The 6,323-nt window shown below is 47.8% G+C and overlaps 1 protein-coding gene across 1 annotated transcript in view; it reads right to left on the bottom strand.

The window, feature by feature from the left end:
• KCNS3 (potassium voltage-gated channel modifier subfamily S member 3) overlaps nucleotides 1-6,322 on the bottom strand; it is a 57,195-nt gene extending 50,873 nt beyond the window's left edge. The window contains exon 1 of the mRNA XM_004387575.1: nucleotides 6,247-6,322. The gene's annotated coding sequence lies outside the window, so the exon portion shown is untranslated. The remainder of the gene's footprint in view (nucleotides 1-6,246) is intronic.
• Between the last annotated feature and the right edge of the window lies 1 nt (nucleotide 6,323).

Here is a 6,323-nt window from a genome sequence, read left to right as displayed (position 1 = left end):
GAAGTACAATAAAATATTTTAAAAAAAAAAAAAAAAGACCCTTAAACCAGTTGCCATTGAGTCTAATCCTCCTCATGGCAACCCCGTGCATGTCAGAGTAGAACTGGGCCCCATAGGGTTTTTAATGGCTGTCTTTTTGGAAGTAAACCCCCAGGGTTTTCTTCTGAGGCACCTCTGGGTGGACTCAAGCTGCCAACCTTTTAGTTAGCAGCCAAGCATGTCAACTGCTTACACCACCCAGGGACTCCACAAGATCCTTAAGTTAGCCTAAAGGGCAAGGCATGATCTGGACCGCCAACCTCCTCTCAGCCATCCCACCCTTGTTCTCCAGGCTTGGTCTTTGGCCTTTCAGTTCCTCCAACACTCAATGCTCATTCCTGCCTTAGAATCCTCATGCTGCTATTTCCTCGGCCTGAAACTTTGAATTCTCTTTCTCCCACTCTTCACTTAAACTCCAATCCATCCCTCAGAATGAAATGTCCCCTTCTCAGAAAGATCTTCCTTGAGCCTCCAATCTAAACTAGTGCCTTCCCTCATTCTGTTACTCTCTCCAGGGAAGTCCTTCAGAGCACTGACCACTGCTTACATGTCTGCATTTGTTTAATGTCTGCCTCCTCAGCCATCTCCCACCCCCATATCTGTTTCCTTTACCACAGTATGCCCAGCATCTAGCATAGTATGTAACACAGTGTAAATACTCAAATACTCATTGAATGAATATTTGTATATGTTTTCATATGTAAACATGATATGTATAACTACGTAAGTTAATCATTAAGACAACCTCGGTGAGCGCCTGGGAGGTGTTCACTTGGCTCATCAGCAAGTCAGTCAGCAGGATGCCCAACTCTCTCAGTACTTCAGCAAGCCCACAAAAGCCAGCTGATATCAACATTTATTGTTTAGCTGTAACATTATTGGCTAAAAGCAGATCATGCGCCTTCATCATCCAACACTTGCACAATTAAAGACAATATTTATAGGGTATCCATTCTGAGAAAACCATCATGCGAGCCTCTGCAGGACTCCAAAAAGAATCTCACTACTGCCCTGCCCAGAAAGAAAGATACCACAACCTAGTCTATTAACTGTTTTTAGCTTATCTATGAAGTGTTTAAGGAGCCTGCGTGGTCTAAGCAGTTTCCTTTCAGCTGCTAATCAAAAGGCTGACAGTTCAAACCCATCCAGCGGCTCCGTGGGAAAAAAGGCCTGACAATCTGCTTCTGTAAAGATTACAGCCAAGAAAATCCTGTCGAGCACCGTTCTACTGTGTAACACGTGGGTCATCGTGAGTCAAAATCGACTCAATGGCAATGAATTTGGTTTGGAAAAAGTGTTTACTTTTATAAGGTGTAGCTGTGTGCATACTGCAAAGTTTCATAAGGTGACCTAGAGAAATGATAAAGGCATACAGGGATGAAAATTCTTCTAAATCAGCTTCTACATTTTATTGCGCATTCTAAATTGTTATTGTGTTCATCATAATTGGGATTTCTCTCCAGGCTCCACACGCCATACTCCTGGTTCCAAAATACATTTAAAAAGAAAACTACTCTTCCTTCTCCTGCCCCACCAAAGGAGCACTAAGCCACCCAGGACAGCCAAGACCAGCAAGCAAAAGGCAGCTCCAGGGTGAAACTCCAAACTCAGCCACTTCTAAGGACTTTGCACATCTCACCAGCCTCCTTTTCTGAGTAAGCCAGCATCAGAGAGAAGTGAGGCAGAAAGATGCTGGACTTGGAGTCAGAAGACATCTGGCTTTGGTCAAGTCTGAGGCTCACTTTGCCCTATTTTCTACATCTGCAATATGGGCTTCCTAGCCTCTGCCCTGCCCTCTTCAGCTGAAATGAGGACAGAAATGAAATAACCACTGTGAAAGTTTCTGCAAAGTATAACAGGCTGTACAAAAGTGACAGAGTCATTGTGATTTTTATCAGGACTGAAATATTTAGTGAAGGAGACTTGATGGTGCAGTGATTAAAGCATTCAGCCGCTAACCGAAAGGTCAGTGGTTCAAACTCACCAACCATGTGGCAGGAGAAAGATGTGACAGCCTGCTCCAGTAAAGACTCCAGCCTGGGAAACCCTATGGGGCAGTTCTACTCTGTCCTATAGGGTCACTATGAGTTGGAATCAGGTTGACAGCAATGAGTTTAGGTTTTTTGTTTGTTTGTTTATTGTTTTAAATGTTTTTGTTCTTGTTAAATGCTGTTGAGTCAACTCTGACTTACAGCAACCCTATTATAATGAACGAAACACTGCCTTGTCCTGCGCCATCCTCACAATCGTCGCTGTGTTTGAGCCTGTCGTTGCAGCTACTGTGTCAATCTATCTCCTTGAGGGTCTTCCTCTTTTTCACTGACCCTCTACTTTACCAAGCATTATTTCCTTCTCCAGGGACTTGTCCCTCCTGATAACATGTCCAAAGTATGTGAGATGAAGTCTCACCATCCTCGCTTCTAAGGAACATTATCATTGTACTTCTTCCAAGACAGATTTGTTCGTTCTTCTGGTAGTCCATGGTATATTCAGTATTCTTTGCCAACACTATAATTCAAATTCGTCAATTCTTTAGTCTTTACATATTTAGTATCTTGTATTTTCCTGTTTTGTGCTTGTTAACTTGAGTCTCCAGCTCCACTGCAAGTTCAAGCTCAGAGACCAGGTCTTGGATTCTGCCTGCCCTCAGTGCCAACAGTACAGGGAACATGACACCCACATAATAAACACGTGTGGGTTGGGTTGGTTACGGGTTAACTTGTTTGACAGATTTCACTCAAGAGTGCAAGTGTTCTGTGATTTTTCTCTGGGTTTCTCATATTGAGAGTAAACACATTTTCTGGGAACAACCATACTGCTTGCCTAACCCATGATCTTTATGGTCTGTCTCCATTTTTCCCAACCAGCTGGGCAGAACTCCATTGGAAAGTAGGCTATTTTGGTAAAGGCAAAAGGAACATTTTTCCAGCACAGTCTTCAAGGCTCGTTTTAAGGCTGAGGACATGGGGCTCAAAAGTCACTTGGTAACTATAAGCCACCTCTGTCACCATTTAACGAACTTAGTCTGAGATCCTACTAAGTGCAGGGCACGGTATTGGGGCTGTCGGGATAAACAATGAGGACAGAATCTTGCAGCGGTTCTGAAGTAGGATGGCCAGGGAAAGCTCCTGGCTTCACATTTTCCCAGCTGTGTGACCTTTCACAAGTGACTCACATTTGTCTTTTTCCTCATCTAAAATGGGGTAATAGAACCCATCTCCTACAGTTGTCACTGGGATGAAATGAATTAATATATGTAGAATTTTTAGCACGGTACCTAGCCCAGGGTAACAATAAATACAGTATTAGAGATCTACAGCCTCATACCACCAACCATCTGTCAGACTGTTGTACTGTGGTGGCTTGTATATTGTTATGATGCTGGAAACTATGCCACCAGTATTTCAAAGGCCAGCAGGGTCACCCATGATGGAAAAGTTTCAGCCGAGTTTCCAGACTAAGAAAGACTAGGAAGAAAGGCCTGGTGATCTACTTCTAAAAATCAGTCAATGAAAACCCTATGGATCACAACAGAAGACTGTCCAACGTAGTGCTGGAAGATGAGTTCCCTAGGTTCAAATACACAGTGGCCACAACAATGGACTTTAGCATACAAACGATCGTGAAGGTTGTATAGGACTGGGCAGGATTTCATTCCGTGGTACATGGTGTCGCCATGAGTCACAGCCTACTTGACAGCATCTAATGACAACAACAATATTCTTGTAGCTAAAGAGACTGAGACCCAGAAAAGCAATGTAACTTATGTTAAGTCAAGGAGTCATAAAGAGGTAGAATCACAGTTGGAGTCCAGCTTCCCATGTCCTAGGTCTGTTCCCTATGATGTCTCCTTGTGGGTATTTTGCATAAGTGAGCACTCTACCATCCTGACGCCTGATGAGCAGGAACAACAGACATACCTACCTTCCCCACTGCCTTGACCTTCCCTGGGCAGCTGTCCTTCCCTGCTAGCAAGCAGACCTCCAGCCAGGGGGCCAGGAGGCCAGGGAAGCGTCACCCAGCCCCATCCTTCTGGTCTCCCGTCTGACTCAGGATGTAACTAGGGAGGTCCCATCTACTGCTGGCTCCGCCAACAAAAATATCGTCAAGGACACGAGCCACACTTCCTCATGGGGTTGTTGTGAGGATTAAATAAGATAATGCCTGAAAAAGTGCCTAACAGAGTATCTGACATATAGTATGCAGCCAATAAGTATTATCTATTAGAAAAGAAAAAAAGTAAAGGAGAAGAAGGAAAATCTTGGGGTGCCTGCTCTCTTGAAGCTGACACACGTTCTGGTATCCAGGACCCAAATGCCAAATACAACTCAGGTTGGGATCTGCAGTAGAACAACAGGACATACAGCCTGTGAAAGGTTACAGTGAAGGGCAAAATTCATTCAAGACAGAAGAGGTAGCTGGAGTCCCTACTCTTCCCCTTCTTTCTTAAACACACACACACACACACACACACACATACACACCCAAAACACCACAAATCTCTTTCGAATATTCGCAATATGCTTTATATTAAGCATTCTTAAGTACTTAACATCACCCTCTGCTCCCTGTCCCAGTACTACCAATTCCTAGTTCTGAAACGACAAACTTAATATTAGAACAGAAGAAGGAAGGAATCTAGTGAGAAAAAAGGAACAGGACTAGACTGGGAGCAGACACCATGTCATCTTCCACTGTGTATCCACAGGGCAGAGTCCAGGACCTGGCTACAGTGTGGGGTTGTAAATGCATTCTAAATGAGTCTATGCCCTCAAGGAGTTTACAACCCGGCAAAAAGGGGGACGTACACTTTACACCAAGTTTACCAGAGAAGCAACTCCGCTCCCTTCCAGCTGGAGATGTGTGGGGAGGAGATGTGCTTGGACATCTGCCTTTACCAAGGGGACAGGTGTTCAGGAAAATGCCTGCTTCCTGTTCACCTGGGCAGTACTGGCAAGTAGTCTAAAAAAGGGGACAACCAGGGGTAATTTATACACTTCTAAGCAAATGGTTATGCAAATCGCTTAAGCAAATACATGAAAAGGGACAGGTAAGGTTTCTGATCTGGTTTTCTCCACCTGCCTCACTCTCTTTAGAGGGTAATGTGAAAGAACCATAGAGGGATGAACCTTCTCCCTCCACCAGCACACCACGCTACGTTAAACCAGGGCCCGCGCCCAGGTCATCCTGGCGGGTGGGAGGAGTTCTTTGCTGTTCTCTGCCCCAGCCGCTGGCCGCCCGAATTAGGCTTGGAGCTGTGGGCTCAGCCTCGCAGAGCCAAAGAAGACACTAAGGGCTCAAAAGGAGCCTCTTTCCCAAAAGGAACGAGGAGGAACAGAGAAGGCGGGGGCCGCAGATAAAGCCCCGCAATGCGAAAGGCGCTCAACCCAGCTTGCCGCGGCCCCTGCCGGCAAATCTGGCTCGCTTGCCAGCCTCATCACCCCAAGAGGTCCGGCAGCCACCCAGCAGGTCGCGGGAAAGAGAAGTTCCCGACCCCGGAGCATACATCCCCACCACTACCGCTAAGCCAAACACTGAGAGTCCGCGGGCGACTGGACAGTCGCCCTTCAAGCCCCAAGCAGCCCCAACCCAGAGCGCGATGGCAGCCCCTGGGCGCAGCGCTGCACCAAGATAAAGGCCCTGGGTGCGCTCTTCCTTGCAACTGTCGCGGAGCTCCTTGAACTGCTGCAGGGCAAAGGGGAGGGGAGGAATGCCAGGGAAGAAGGCGGAGCAGGCGGCCCGGGAAGCACTTACATTCGCCAGGAAAGCGCCTCCTCTCGAGGAAGGGCTTCCCGGCCAAGGAAACGCCCCGGGGATGCCCCTACGCGAGATGCCGCCTATCCATCCAGTTCATGGATTCTACCGCCTCGCGTCGTTCCTCCAGCCTACCCTACCCCCCAAACCTCAGCCCTGAGAGCTGACTTCTCCACGGCTTTTAGAAAGACCCGGACACCGTCTCGGCTGCCCGCAGCTCGAGCAACAGGCGGAGCTTTAGGGCTCCAGCGACGGCGGGCTCAAGGGACCTGAGGATGGGGAGCGCCGCGAGACTGGCGCCCAGTAGGATGCAAAGTCCCCTGCGGACGAAGACTTGCGGGGTCCTGCACCCGTGGCCGGTGTAGCAAAAGGCGGGAGAAGATGCGGTAAAGTTGCGGGGTCTCACAGAGAAGTGGCCAGAACGCGCGGGGAGGTGGAGACAGAAGCAGGTACCTGCAGGAGTCCGGGTGCGTCTGGCTCCTTCCGCTCTCCGACGCCGCCGGCCCGCGCTGCAGGGATCTGGCCTCGCC

The sequence above is a fragment of the Trichechus manatus genome, unplaced genomic scaffold, assembly GCF_000243295.1.
Source record: "Trichechus manatus latirostris isolate Lorelei unplaced genomic scaffold, TriManLat1.0 scaffold00189, whole genome shotgun sequence".
NCBI classification, from domain to species: domain Eukaryota; kingdom Metazoa; phylum Chordata; class Mammalia; order Sirenia; family Trichechidae; genus Trichechus; species Trichechus manatus.
The sequence above is the reverse complement of the archived record's forward strand: the minus strand, read 5'-3'. Positions and strand labels throughout refer to the sequence as shown.